This window comes from Musca vetustissima, unplaced genomic scaffold (genome assembly GCF_032173495.1).
Source record: "Musca vetustissima isolate MV318-11 ecotype Yass unplaced genomic scaffold, APGP_CSIRO_Mvet_v1 utg2401, whole genome shotgun sequence".
Classification (NCBI taxonomy): Eukaryota; Metazoa; Arthropoda; class Insecta; order Diptera; family Muscidae; genus Musca; species Musca vetustissima.
The window spans coordinates 239,726-255,452 of NW_026883923.1; positions in this window are offsets into that span (position 1 = coordinate 239,726).

Below are 15,727 nucleotides of genomic sequence, written 5' to 3' on the forward strand. Positions count from 1 at the left end.
GCAAGCACATTTGAAACAGCGCAGACAAACGCTACAGATACAACAAATGGAATGGACCAAAAACGACATGCGACAAATATGAATGGCTTTTTCCCTGATATGGATAGAATTATAAAGTGGCATAAACTCTTGTGCAACCGCAACAACCTAAATCCTCTGAAATCCGTTGTTCACTTGTGCGCGTGTGTGTGCGGACTATGATAGGCACTGTTGCTCTGAACATTGTTGCAATTTTTATTATTGCTGTAGAAGAAAAAAACTTTATGAAAAATAAATAAATGGATGTAGAACAAAAACATTTCCTCCAATTTCGCACAAATGAAAAAATAACAACTCTGCCAAATCAAATGTCCGAAAGCGCATTCAGAAGGCCACACGCGTCCAATGGCATCCCATACCATACACCAACGACCCTCTGCCACAGAATAAAAACAAATATCCATCGTTTGTATATACCGCCTGTTGAAGCTTTGATAAGAGCAGCCAAATTAATGAGGTGGCCAAGCCCGAATCGATGCAGAAAATGTGTTAGTTTTTGTCGTGCATTTCAATATACACATATATTGAAATGTGAAAGGAAGCAAAATATGTTGCACATGTATTCTTTGCAACCAATGTACAGGTCTTATAGATCTGAATACACACATCTGAATATGTAATATATAGGGTGGCGTAGGGGATGATAGATACCAAGCAACGGCTATGATTGGCTTTAACATGGCGAAGTCCAGGCTTGTCTTGGTCCCTCTTTCATCTCAATTGTGGACACTGACCTCCCCGCGGTGCCACCTGCAGAGCTATTCTCAACACCCGATGAAATAAGAACTATAAAAAAATGGGTTGAGGCGTCGGGTTAGTTGCCCACTCTCGGAAAACCCAACCTACTATGAAGAAGCTAAGAAGAGACATGAAATGGCTCATGTCTTTCTGCATTTCACAGAGAAGAGAGAGATCCCTTTGGTTGAGTTGGAGCAGATCACAAACGCCTTTCTGGCTTTATTGCAATGCGTAAAACCCGGAAAAGGTTGCGTAAAATCTGTTCGTTCACTTCCTCTAAGCAATATTGCTCAGGGACCAAAAACAACATTTATTTTTGAAAATGCGAACAAAAAACTATTCATATTAGAGACACGGGACACCTATAGTGTTTTCTGCCAAAAATAAAACTCATTTGAGGAGTTTTATTTTTCCATCAAAAATAAAAATCATTTCTGGAGTTATTTTTTTGTAAGAAAATAAAACACTTTTTACGTAAATAAACTTATTCAAACTGTTATCAGTTATACATTTCCAATTTATTGTTTACAATAACTGGTACTAAACACTATATGTAAAGAGTTTTATGTATTCTCAAATAAAATTTTATTTTTGACGGAAAATATAGCAATCCCTAAAAGAGTTTTATTATTGAGGGAAAAAATAAAAATTCCTAACAGTTAAAAATCAACGTTTATATTTTCCATCAAAAAATAAATAATTAAAACGGATTTTTATATAGCTAATCAAAATATGATACCGGGATATGAGGTTCTGAAAAAGTCATAACCCTTATTTACATATGTCATCTCTTTATTTTTTCGTTGCATACTCTCACACACCATTAAGTAGTTCTCTTGTGAGGGACAATTCATTCCCGACTGATAAATTGACTAAATGTATAAACTTCACACAGCAACGGCCTTAGCATGAGTTCGGCAATGCGTCACTTTTGGAAAATGAATATAAATTTCGAAACGTTCCGATTCTGGAGATAAATTGCCGAGTTTGTTTGGATGTTGGCGGGAGAGGCAATCATTCTGAGGTCACTGTTTATTAACTCTAGCAAAGCAAAGCCGAACTCTAATATATTTATTATGCCACAAATGATAATAAATTACCTTCTTCCAAAGGTATGAAAACGACCATCAGATGAAACTATTTCTTCGATGAGACACATTTGATGGTCGTTCGTGAGTAGGGCCATTGTTCCTGCGCCTTCCCCGTCCTTCCCGTTTTACCAGGCAACTGAATGTGGCCCAGAATTGATGTGGATTTAAATTGAGATGATATATATTGCTGTCATTTTTTTAGAGCCAAGCTGGAGTAAATCTTACGTGTGCGATCCTTGTGAAATGTTTTTGTTGTTGTGATGTGTACTCGTATTTTATAATAAATGGCATCGTTTAAAACGTTGCCCTGTTGTACGCTGTACATGACAGTCGTTGTTTTTTCCCACTTGCTTCAGATTCACAACGTGTGTCGTTCATTTCCGCTGGTATTTTTCATAACTATGTCTCATGAATACAAGAATGTCTTAAATGTCCAAAAAGCAAAGAATATCTTGACGAAAAAATCTTAGCCATTATTGAGTGAGGCATGATATGCACAAATGCCCAACAAACCTTTACAATGATTCAAACGATTCACTACCAAAATTACTGCTTTATATAAGCTTCATCAATAGATATAACTTCGCACGACTTTAGAAAGCGTGAATAATTTTGTATGCTGGGTAACGCGAATTACAAGGTTGAAAAGTAAACAGAAGAAAGTCGTGTCTCCTTAATATATGCAACATTTCATGTTGCCAAAGGACTTCGGAATGATGGATAATAGCTAAATTGCCTTTTGCATTATTCGCCTTGAAATGAATGTGTGTACGTATGTATGTGGACGTGTATTCGATGTTTGTACAAGTACAATCACACGCATATACATGATATCAGGACTAAGAAAGACGTAAAAATAAACTCCACCTATAAATTGTTGCAAAAATATTGGCATGCTACTTATTTTTGGCTTTCGTTAGGAAAACTACATTGTGGAATTTGGAAATCATGCAAGGACCCATCCGACGGGCGAAGAAAGAACAACTCGAAGGGATGGTATGTCGGTAACGACTCGATTGGCTTTATGTCATATACATTTGAATGTTTTAGTACTAAGTTAAATTTACTAATAAACAATAACTAGAAGAAATGATTGAGCTAAAGTTAAATTGAATACGACATGAGCCTTCGAACGAAATTAAATGTAAGGATATAAACATTCCTTGCTAGCAAACTTCTGCAATAGGTATTTTTAATTAAAAGAGCATCATATGCTTTAAAATGTGCAATGTCAACTTTGTATTTTTTCTATGTTTTATGTGCAATAGAAACTGTAACTCGGTATTTTATCGGCTGATCCCGCTTTCATGTATAACGAATTTACATACACACTTTATAAACATCTGATACGTGTTTCAAAAAAATATGTAATTAAAAAAAATAAAATGTTGTTATAAAAAATTAAATGAAAAATAAGATTTTAACTAAAATATTTAATAAATATCAGCTAAAAATGCAAAACGCGATACTAATGAGAACAGTTGCAATTCATAGTACTTTTGGATACAAAAACAGAATTAGTATGGTGTTGACACTGGATTTTTTTTATTTTTGTACAGCAAATGACGCTAATAGAAAACCATACACAAATAATATTTTCGGTTCATTTCATCCACGACATATCATGATTATCATCAAAAATTATAGGAGTCGTCCTTGACCATAACCGGAACTTCATACTAAATTTCCTATACATCGGCGCTACATTTTCATAATGGCAATACTAAGCAATATAAAAATATGTAGATAACTGTGAGTATTTACGTATAACTCCCACATTCGAGTGGATAGAACAATAAAATTGGTATCAGTTTAAAGGTCAACTGTTCCTCTTGGATATACTATAAACTTTTATATTCCTAAGGTGTAAATATATAGAATATAATACAAATGTTGTCTTTTTTCACACAAAAGCCTGGGTCCATTTGACCCCTTAAATATTGACCATTATTCATCAAAACAGTCTTGCTTATTCATTTGCCAGGTTCCCTTCCTCTTGTAAAATGTCGTTAATTTCGGGTCATAATTGCGGCCTCTGGGTCGAATAGAAAAATAGACAAAAATAAAGTTGTCATCCCCTAAATGTTAACGGATCATTACCAAAACAATAAGGCCCTTCATTTATCAGAAACGGTAAAACATGTAAACTTTCGTGAATATTGTTCCATAACTACAGCATGTACAAATTATAATGGACAGACAGAAGTACGGACTGACACACATGTCTGCATCGACTCTGCTAGCCGAGATATGACGACAATATACTTGTGTAGTGCATAATTACCAAATTGCAGAAATTTGGTTGAAAAAATGCCAAAAATACCGAATAGTTGGTGGTACATTTATATGTGGACTATACCAAAACGTGAACCGATATATCCCATTTGTAATCCCAATAGGAGCAGTAACAATGTATGTGCCAAATTTTATAGCTCTATTTCATGATTTCGAAAGACAAACGGGCATGCATAAATCTGCATAGAATGGTATGCTGGTAAAGAATACAGTACGTCAAGGATGAGTTTACACATGGATAATTATTAAACATTTTAAAATGTAGGAAGTAATTCAGTTGATATTAATACAACCGCCAGATGGGGAAAAGTGTGATACAACGATGGACGCAAAACAATATTTAGAAATTAAAAACAAAAACATTTGGTAACTAGTGCTATGAACGTTCAGTTCATAAGGTTTCACGTTTCTAAACGAATAATACTGTTATTCCAATTTGCACATTTTGCTAGACAATTACACTAGTGGCCATAACTAAAGCAAATAAAATTGCAAATTTAATAAATGCTGCATAACTTTTTTTAAAATGAACATATTGTTTTGTGTTCGGGTAATTTATACACATTAATGCAAAATTCATTATGAAATAAATAGCTCAGTTTGCATTGATCAACAAATTATCGCAGCAATAAAAAAATACCAATTCAAGAGTTCAACGGAATTTGTTAGACGGTTGTCGTTGGATATAACCTCATGCCCGAAAACTATCAATAATTTTTCTTATATTTGAAAAGAATCGGAAAGCCAGATTGCCTTTCGCAAATGCTCATACTTACTGGAATCCGACTCAGTGGAGAAATATTATGCTCCCAGATGAATTAAAGTTAAATATTAAAGACAATAACATGAAAAAATACAGTGAGAAAGTCCAAAAATGAAAGGCTCATGCCACAGTATTGCTTTCCTTCGCTGTTTGAGTGTTCCAGCATGACAATAACCTCCCAACATACACCAAAAATGTAAAAGATGGATTGCGGGATGAAATCCGGGTTTTATAATGGCCAACACAATCATCAGAATATTGCCCAATAGACAAATTTTTGGACTATCATAGATTGCAAAATCAAAAGAGTTTCACAAACAAACATACATAACCCTTCCCCAATGATTCAGGATGCAAGGAATAGTATACACAAGGATCAAGTTGAGCATTTTATTATACTGTCGATTACTAGCAAAAATCAAAATGAATATATATATATATATATATATTTTCTGAAAAAAAAAACTTTCGCTAGATTTTGACTTTATTTTCAAAAAAGTTACAGGTAATTTATTCAGTTTACAATTTCAGTTGCTTTCGTTTTGGCTACCAGTGTATATACAGGTTGTTTAAATAGGCAGCCACTTGCAGTACAACATTTTGGATGTTCCAAATCCGGCACATTTTTCTGCAAAACGTATTCCTTGGCGACATTTCTAAGGCAAGTCAACGTTTGATATACATGTGTTTATATGCTGCCATACACCGTGACCTGTTTTACTGTCCTAATCGAAAAGATTTGCAGACTGCCGTTGCCATCTGCAAGTGATGATATCAACCTATAAACTACTGATGTTCCCAAGACGAACATATTTTAATTTCCTTTCACTACTCCCCTGATAGAGTTTATGACCAAGTTTTGTATGAACAAATACAAATCGTCCTGACAAGGGCAATGCAATGCCGTTATTTTTTGTTCAGCTTTAACCATTTCAGCACCCTTCCTCCACAACGCTACTGGTTTATTTATTTGCTCGCATCTGTTTATGTTTAGGTGGATGATGGCCCACAAGAGTATGGTTAACATTTACCACCTTTTTTCAAGTATTTGTTACTTTGCCTCTTTTCATTGCAATATCTTTTTTATTTTTCCGAACTTCACCGTTACGTTTGTAGTGAAGTGGCATCAACCCCAAATGGAAAAGAAATCAAGTTTGTGTAGATGGCTTTGCAGCTCATTTTATTTTCGGTGTTAATAATGCGAATTTTCACGTTTAAGTTATTTTTGACAGTTTGATTTATGATGCAGCAGCTTCATTATCTACTCCATAATATTTTTGGAAGGCAATATAGAAGGACGTGGAAAAAGACATAGAGTCCGTTTCGAAGCCAATTAAAAGTTTTGAGTAAATAACAAATAGCGATGGTATGCTTAGAAAACCTCAACCTCAAAGAGTACGAGAGAGTCGACAGGACCATACAGTCGAAGGTTGAACGTACATGCCGGAAGCAAACACCCAAACCCACAGAAAGTTTCTTGTATTTATAAATGTTTAATTCTTTGAACGTTGGACCATTAGTTTTTAGAATTCTGTTGACCCAGAGTAGAATTGATGTGTTAGTGTGAATTTGTAGTTTTGCTTGTGGGCTCTATCGGCAGGAAGAGTTGAAGGATTTTCAAGTTAATTTGGCATGAAACCTCGAGCTTTGTTTCTTCTCCTCAATATTGTCGGCAAACGAGCAGACAGCATCTCGTCCCTTCCTATGCAATACGTTTGTATGTGAACATCGTCATAATTGGCTTCTGACTAACGAAAGTGAAACAATCGTCGTATCACGCACTCTCATCTCTGTTCAATTGTGGCAAATATTAAAAGGCTGAAAAAATGCGGCCTTGCCGAACTCCTTGGGTGGGTACTGAGAAGAAAAGGCGGACCTACAATTTTCTGACAAGTGTATTTGTAAAACCCATTTGGCTTTTAGTTAAGTTTCTCTAAATAAGATTTGAAAAAATGATTAATTAACTTAACAAATGAGCTTTGGCCCCGTGGTGAATGGTGTGGGCACCAACACGAGTGATGAAAGTATTTGTCATTGAGAAGATTTGGAAAATGTTGATTTATGATTATAAGAAACTAATAAAAATAAAATCCTATAAGGGAGTACCAGGCGTGAAAGTACACACACACGATTGCTCTCATGGATTTTTGATGGTAGTGAGAAAACCAAAAGGGAAGGGATCGGCCATCTCTACCCCCGAAGTTTTCGCAGTTTATTTTGAATTTCTATAAATGTCGCGGTTTCGACTAAATACGTTTCACCAGCTAGAACAGGTTTTGTGGTTAAAAGTGTTGCGGTTTTGCCAGCAAGAATTGTAGATAATAAGTATGTGGTTGTGTTCGAGCAAATATTTCAATCTGGCGTTTCAAATAACGTCATGAAAATTTGCCTGTGAGGTTATGGCAAATTGTGCAATATTTATATTATCATAATAATATTTAATACAAATTTAAATTAGAAGCGAAATGGATATTTTACCAATCCCACATTAAATCCGAAGATGGGGTCAATAGATAGTGAACTCCCCGATAAAACACATATACCAGTTCGTCTTCGGACGGCTCGCAAGAATGACGGTCAATAACCGGGTACATTTGTACCTTTTTTGAATAAAAATGCTGTAAAATTTTTAATAATGGAGATATTTGGATCAAATTTTGAGGAATCATTCTTGAGGTATTTTCACACATAATCGAAGATAAAAATTATAAATATTTTCCATATATATAATTTTCACAATTTTTTAAATTTATTACCTACGTGGATTAATAACCATGGTACATTTGTACCCATCAGAAGATAGCTCTGTAACTCATTAAAAAATTGGACTATCGTGAGATTTTTTGTTTTAAATTTGTCTATACGGATCTGATCTAGATGTAGGAACTCAAAATTATATACACATTAAGATAATATATATTTAAATCCATGCTTAAATGATAATCTATCTAAAACAGTCATAGTAAATTCGTTATAGCTTTCGAATGGGTTACGCTTTTTAGTTATTTACGCTTTCCCTATATACCAAAGGGAAACCAGGATAGTTTCTGACTTCCACGAGTCGCCATGATGAGAAAGCTTAACCCATTCGAAAGCTATAACGAATTTACTATGATTGTTTTAGATAGATTATCATTTAATCATGGATTTAAATATATATTATTTTAATGTATATATAATTTTGAGTTCCTACATCTAGACCAGATCCGCATAGACTAATTTAAAACAGAAAACCTTACGATAGTCCAATTTTTTAATGAGTTACAGAGCTATCTTTGGATGGGTACAAATGTACCACGGTTATTGATCTACGTATACTTTTTTGAGTATTGACCGTAAGGTTAAGGGACTTAAAAAATACAAAATGGCGCTGTGTTAGGTTTTCGCTTAACTTGCCACGTTTTTATCTACCGATTTGGACGAAATTATAGTTAATCATCGAATACAAATTTGTGCGAAATTTGTTTTTAAGAAGATTTCGTTTTTATACAACAAAAGGATTTGTAGATATTTCAGACGGTGTCTACATATGGGTGCATGGTCCTATACCTTATATTTTAAATACAAAGTGGACTAGTTGGAGGAGGAGTTAAATAATAAAAAAAACCTTCACCTTATATAAAGTTGTACTTTCTAGTTCATTAAAAAGATCGCTCTTTTTAGTTCAGCTCACATGAATGAACTAGTTCGTTCTTTTAGTTCGTCGACACATACACATTCGTGAACGACGACTGTGAATCATACACTGGACTTCCAAATATTCCAAATATTTTCAGAAAAAGTTTGTGGACTGGTGGCATCATTGGACCGTACTTCAGCAAAATAAAAGCTGTATGTTGAAATCAAGATAGACATCGCAGTATTTAAGATAGAACTCTTAAATTTTGCACAGACATTGCTAATACTTCTGGAATCCAGATTGAAAATGTCAGTCTACGTTTTATTGAGGATGGTGGACACGTCTCTCAATAGAATTGGCTGCAATTTGACCAACCAAAAATACTCAATATTGGCCCCTCCATATAACTGTAACCCACTATTCGGTATTTTGAAAATTTCAGACAAATTATCTTTTTTTAATATTACGCCCCATTTTCGGCAAGGCCCTAGCCCCAACTGCGTGCTTGTAGTTTGGAATTTAGTTTTCTCCTGAAAATCCCGATCGATTTTAGATATTTTAAATTTCCAGCTGAAGGTGGAAGAAGAATTCGAGTACAGCATGAGATGACTCCTTTCAAGATAAAGCACGACATCTGTCGCGGATTTAATACGGATGGCATTTCTTCGTCGTCGTGTTGCCGACAGCAAGACATGTCATGTTTATTACATATACATAAAACGTATTATGTTTGTTTCAGGCCTCATTCGAAATATGCAACAGCATTTGGCCAATTTGCATATTAAAATCGTAAAATCCCTTGGGACATTTTATTTGTGAAATTATTAAGAAATGTATGAAATCTAACCGCTTTCTCTTCTCAACTCCAACTGAAAGTAATAACAGTTACCTTAGATAGAAAATCCCACACATAAGTTCCTTGTGAGTCATTTTTGCTCCGAAGCGGCGGCATCGGTTGATTCCTTGTGTATTTCGTGTTCATTTGTTTCCTGTTATTTGGTGAGAAGCATGGGCTGAATATTTGCCACTACATCCGAATGATGCTCGTAAAATCAGCTCCCACGTAACATCAGCTTGGTTATGGGGTCCTTTTCGCATTGGCTACCAAAATAATAAAAACAAATAAGGAGAGCAGAAGCTACAATATTCAGCCCTAACCCTAAGTCAGTCATTGTCCCAGTGATGCAATAAATTTTAGTTTAATGCGTTTCTGCCATAAAATACAAAATTCTACCAGCAGAAATGCTGGTGGTTATTTCTGGTGCCTTTCGTCACTAAACCATATTTTTTCCACTCATGAAGCATAAAGCTTTCCATAGACACATACAGAATACATAAAATATGAAACAAACCAAATTCCATAACAATTGTTCAAATTCCTTCGGTATGTGTGAGAATTCATAGCACAGTGGATTTCCCAACAGATAACTCCGCAATCAGGCATAGAATTAAACAGTTCCGTACATATCGGGTAATGCTAGGTTAAGGTTCTTGACAGTGTGGCCAAAGTTTGTTCTCAATCATCAGCAGGACTCTGCATTTGCATATTTAAATGATGTGCCCGAATACGCTAAACCACATTCACACACATAATCTTGGTAATGTGGTTGCTATAACTCTATGGACGACCTCTTCCTTTAACGAAATGTTGTTTCTGTTTAGAAGGGGGGCAATAAACATTGTAATCTAATGTCGGATCCCATCAAGATAATGTCTTATTGCTGGATTCGAGATGGAGATAACCATAAATAAGAACAACGACACGGAACACGTTGTCGTTTAAATGCAAATGAATGGATTGGCTTAAGTGGATAACACTACAACTCCCAGTAATCATTCTAATTGTTGTATACGTTAATAGGACTCATGCAGAGAACTATATTATTTTAGTAAACACCAATGAATGTTTAGCCAGATCTAAGGTAACACCAAGCGTTGTATGCAACAACCACACGAAACGATGCCACCAACATATTTGTCATTGTAAGCTTAACCGATTTTTGCAACAGACTGTAATTATCGGTCAAGCTATATATCCGGGGTTTCGTCTGATTTCGTAACATTTTTTCTAAATTTTCTTTTAATGTTGGTGTAATTCACAAACGAAAGTGTAGCATTTTTCAATGAATATTTAGTATCCTAAAACCGTAGACCACTTGATTTCTGTATGTATGCTTACCATACATTTTCTATAAGGAAATGTAGACTTTTTGTCAGTCACCAACTGATGATAGCATAATGTAGCATCCCTCCTGGTAGAATTTGCAATGACATCCATCAGAGTCAATGGGGAAACGTGCAAAGGATTTTGATTATTACAAGTTCGACAAAAGCACGACAACTCCTTGCTGGTGTACCAAAATCACAATATTTGATTAGTTTTCATGAGTAACATCCTTTTACGTGGATGACAATAAAATGTGTTGAAGTGCAAAGGCAAATATGTCAAATGTATAGGGAGCGTATTTTTACATTCCGTTGGTAATTTAGCAGACATTGTGATATCTGATCGAAACCGTTGTCATCTGACATGATGTCGGCAGTACATACTCACAATACATACATCCCAGTGGGAAAATGTAATCGATGGTAAACGAAATGTAATCGATGGTAATTTATTGATTACAGTAAGCATTATCCGTAACACGCTACATGTCCTACGAAAATAATATATTCCTCTATACTATCCATATAATGCATAATGTGATCGATGAGTGGTAATTTATTTTTTATGGGTAATATGTAATATGTTAAATAATTTATTCTCCGGTTTCATTAAATATTTTATTGTTTAAATTAAAAAAAAATGTTTTTATTCTTATATTTTATAATTACAAATTTAACGATTTTATTGTTTCCTTTATTCAGTTAATTTGTACAACGTTTTAATTATTATTTGCTAAAAATTTTCCACTGACTTCAACAAAATTACGTCCTTGTTGGTACACAAACAGACAAAACTGAAAAATTTGCAATCCGAAATGAGAGCGTCGGCAGATAACGGGACTTCAAAAATAAACATCGAGACAAAAGTAAAACATTTCATTAACTTATAGTATCCCTAGGGAGCTAGGGCGAACTACCTTGTGTGACTTTTTTTGTCAATTGAAATTAACCTCTCGTTAATAATTTAACTTTTCTCAATTCCTACGGATACATTATATAATTTAATTGTTATAATGTATTTCAAAATTGATTCTCAATGTAATACGTTTTCACTTTTCCCACTAGGATGTTATCTATAGTAATAAAAGAGTAAAGTGATTGACTGATTCACGAACTGACTGACTTAACGATTCATCAACGCCCAGACGAAACTACTGGAGCTAGAATCTTAGATTTGAAATGAGGGTCACTGTTAGAGTGTAGAATAGTTGTAGCAAAGGATTTCATTTTTTACATTCGACCTATAAGTATCCGAAAAGTACTAAATTTGGTACAATTTTGTACCATGTGAATGGATACATCTAAAGGCTTGAAATTTGGAATGCGAATTAATGTTGTGAAGTAGGGTCGATATAAAGAGGTGGTTTTTAAAACGTGTACTCATGTATACGAAAAGTACTAACTGTACAAAATTTGGTACAATTTGAATTTTGGAAGATTTTGAAGATAGGTGTAAGATTGGGGTATGTAGGAAGTTTTGGACATTTGTACTGTAGTACCAAATGCGAATTTTGGTGAACCGATAGAGCTAGAACACTTAAATTTGGACATAAGGTTACTTTTGGAGTGTAGGATTGATGTATAGATGTAGTTTCGAAATTTATACTTATGTGTACTAAATTGTACGAACTTTGATAGAATTTGAATTTTGGCTGAGATCCTGAAATTTTGAGTCAGGATTGTTGTTGGTTTGAGATATGTAGGAAATATTAGAAATTTGTAAAATTTATAGTGTGGGTGAAGCGATAGAATTAGAATCCTGAAATCGGAAACAAAATGGTCATTGGTTATATGATATAGGTAGTTTTGAAAAATGCACTATTGTGTACTAACTGGTACCAAATGTGGATTTGAACCGATAGAGCAGGAATCTTAAAATTTGAATTTAGCACCACTGTTGGGGTGTAGGATTGGGCAATTTAACAAGTTTTTTACATTCATACTAATGTGTTCTTAATGGTATAAAATTTAATGAAGGTTCGGGCTGAAATCTTTAAATTAGTAAATATGGTTTCTATTGGATTTGTATTAATGTGTACCAAATCTTACTAAATTTGGCAAAATTAACATTTGGGTGAACCTATAGAGCTCGAATAAAGAAATTTGGAATTAGTTTTGGAAATAAGCACAGCAAGAATACGAACGACAACAAATGGTATCAAAATTAGCATAGAGCTATATTTGTGTTGCATTGAGAATTGGTGTGTTGTGTAGGGAAATACGTACTATAAGATAACAAAGGAATTAAGTGGTACTTACATCTTAATTATGGTCAATATTGGTGTGTTTGTTGATTAGTTTTAGACATGTTTAAATAATTCTCACATCCACTAACAAAGTGGCGGGCATATGCTAGTATATGATATATCGGTATTGCCGCTGTTAATGTTAAATAAAGCAAGTACCAATATTTTTTTAATACAATCACTCACACGACATTCGTTGACAAAATAGGGTTTTAAATGTTAAATTAACCAATTGCCAATATTTTGTTTAATACAACCTTAATATTTTTTATTTATTTTAAATTAAATGCTATTTAATGCTAATGTATCCTCACCTCGGTCGGAAAGTGTGTCCATGATGTGTTTGTGGGAGATATGTAATGGGGTTTTTACACTCCGGTTGGAAAGAGGGCTAAAACGGGGAACAATAAACATTATTGATGTACATAGTAATTTATCTTTATCATCGACTCTGGCCGAATTTCAATTTATTTCGTAGCTGTGTTGCAATTTAGATTCATATTAAATTTAAACATTCCAGATGGTGTTCTTAAACAAGAGTCATTAGAGAGTAAGCGTTATGGCCACAACAAACTGCTGCAGTTAACGTTGCATTTAATTAATGGTGGCAAACATTAACAAAAACTCAAATGCTCCTGCTCTACTCACTCCGCCACAAAATGTATGAGTCCATGTTTGTGCGTGTGTATACATGACATACCATGTCTTCTGGACTCTCAAAATGCAGGCAAATGTTTATCTGGGACAATGTTTTGAATTTGTCCATGTGTACTACATTGTATCCGCTATATTTGCAGACCTTGTATATGTGTGAGTGAGTTTTGTCAAAGTTTATTTAGCATGATATCCTGTATATCCTATTTCCGGTGTGACGCCCCCCAAATACGATGTTGTTCACACTGAAAACGCATATCCCCACTGTAGTTGATGGCTGTTCTAAAAATGCATGGTCAGTTGAGCTTACATGTTTTCATTTGGGGAATTCCGAAAGTAGGCATTATGCTCGACAGTACGTCGTTGAACTGGGTCAACTGTAGTGCCATGCCATTTGTCCTGTGTTGCAATTTCAAATAGACCATTGGTATTCTGCTGTCACACCGAACATTTTAGTCCTACCGTAAATTGCACTCGTAACTTCCATACCGTACACTGATACAAATTGTAGTAACAATTAAAATTGAAATTTTCTGATATCATCAAAGATATATAGAAGCAACGCCAATTTTTTCATATTTATATTATATGTTATTTATTTTCAGCGTAGCCTAATGCGTCGGGGAAGGCTATATTTTTGGATATCGCCACTGCTCTCATAAGTAATTATAATTTTCTTCTGAGCTGATTCGTTGTTGTGCTTTGAATAAATTGCTCAGTGATGTTACGTAAATTACATTATTTTTGTAAAGGAAAAAACGGAATACCTCAAAGATGCTATGATGAGGACTCAGGGTTTTAAATCGAGAATGAAAAATGTTTCAAAACGTATAGAACATGTTACGGACAAAAAAGGTTCATATATATTGAAAGAAAAATGTGTACAGATAAAGTGGCCATTGATAAAATGTTATTGTGTGAAAATGAAGACATCGCCTTGAGGGGAAGTAAAGCCTGCTGAATACTGTCGTTAGACGTAAACTTAGAAAATGTTTGGAGAGTACACCCAAAAATGGATAGAATGGTTAACAGGAACATATTTTTCGACCGTCAGCATAAACATAGTAATCAGTTTGGGTTTGGAAGCAACATTTTTGAGATGTCAAGGATATGACGGCGCGTCTAACATGCCAGGCAATTATAATGGAGTGCAGACCATTATTAAATCAATATTCATTTCTGCGGTATACATTCATTATTCTTTTCACATTTTAAAATTAAGTTTAAATGCAGCTGAAGTATATTTTCTACAATTTTGGAAATTTTCTCATTCTTTAGAAAATCCAAAAAGGGTTGCTACTTTATGTAGAATATTTCGAGAAGCAAATAAATCTTTCAAACGATTACATTCATATTGTAAAATACGATAGATTGAGCATGATTGCGTACATATATAGAAGAGATAGTGAAATCGTTGGGAGAAATAGGGGAAAATTGTAAGTTTTAATTTGGAATTATTTCTAAGAAGTAGAATTTTCAAGTCAAATGTAATGAGTTCGAACTCCGAATATTTTATAGAATTTCATTATTTGTACCATGTTTGAACAAACTAATTGTAAATAAAAAAATAAAACATTATCGAGAATTATAAAATGTTAATGTTACGATTTTAAAGAAATCATACAATTTTATGACAAATATCTGAAAGTGGATCGCTATGTAGAAAGCGAATGATCTCCGATCTAATCGCATCTAATCCACGTGATGCGACTGTAGTGTATGACGAAAAACTATTTCCAAATATAAATATATTGTTAGAAATTTTAATAACAATACCGGTAACCACAGCATCAGCCGAAAGAATGTTTTCTACCCCACGTCGAGTAAAAAAGTAGCTGACAAATCAAAAAATCAAAGTATATATATATATATATATATAGGGGAGACTGGGGCACCTTCGGCAATCGCGTTTTCGATATGAAGCTCTCACCGTACATCACTAGTTTCGATACATAGGTATCGAATATCGAAATAAATAACTGACACAAAGTTTGAAATTTCTAGCTAATAAACTTATTTAGATACATGGTTTTTTATATTTTTATAGATGTTTCTGTAATATTTCAATTCCACTTCGTAAGTATTTCGCGTATAAAGCTTTTTAAATTTTTAAGAC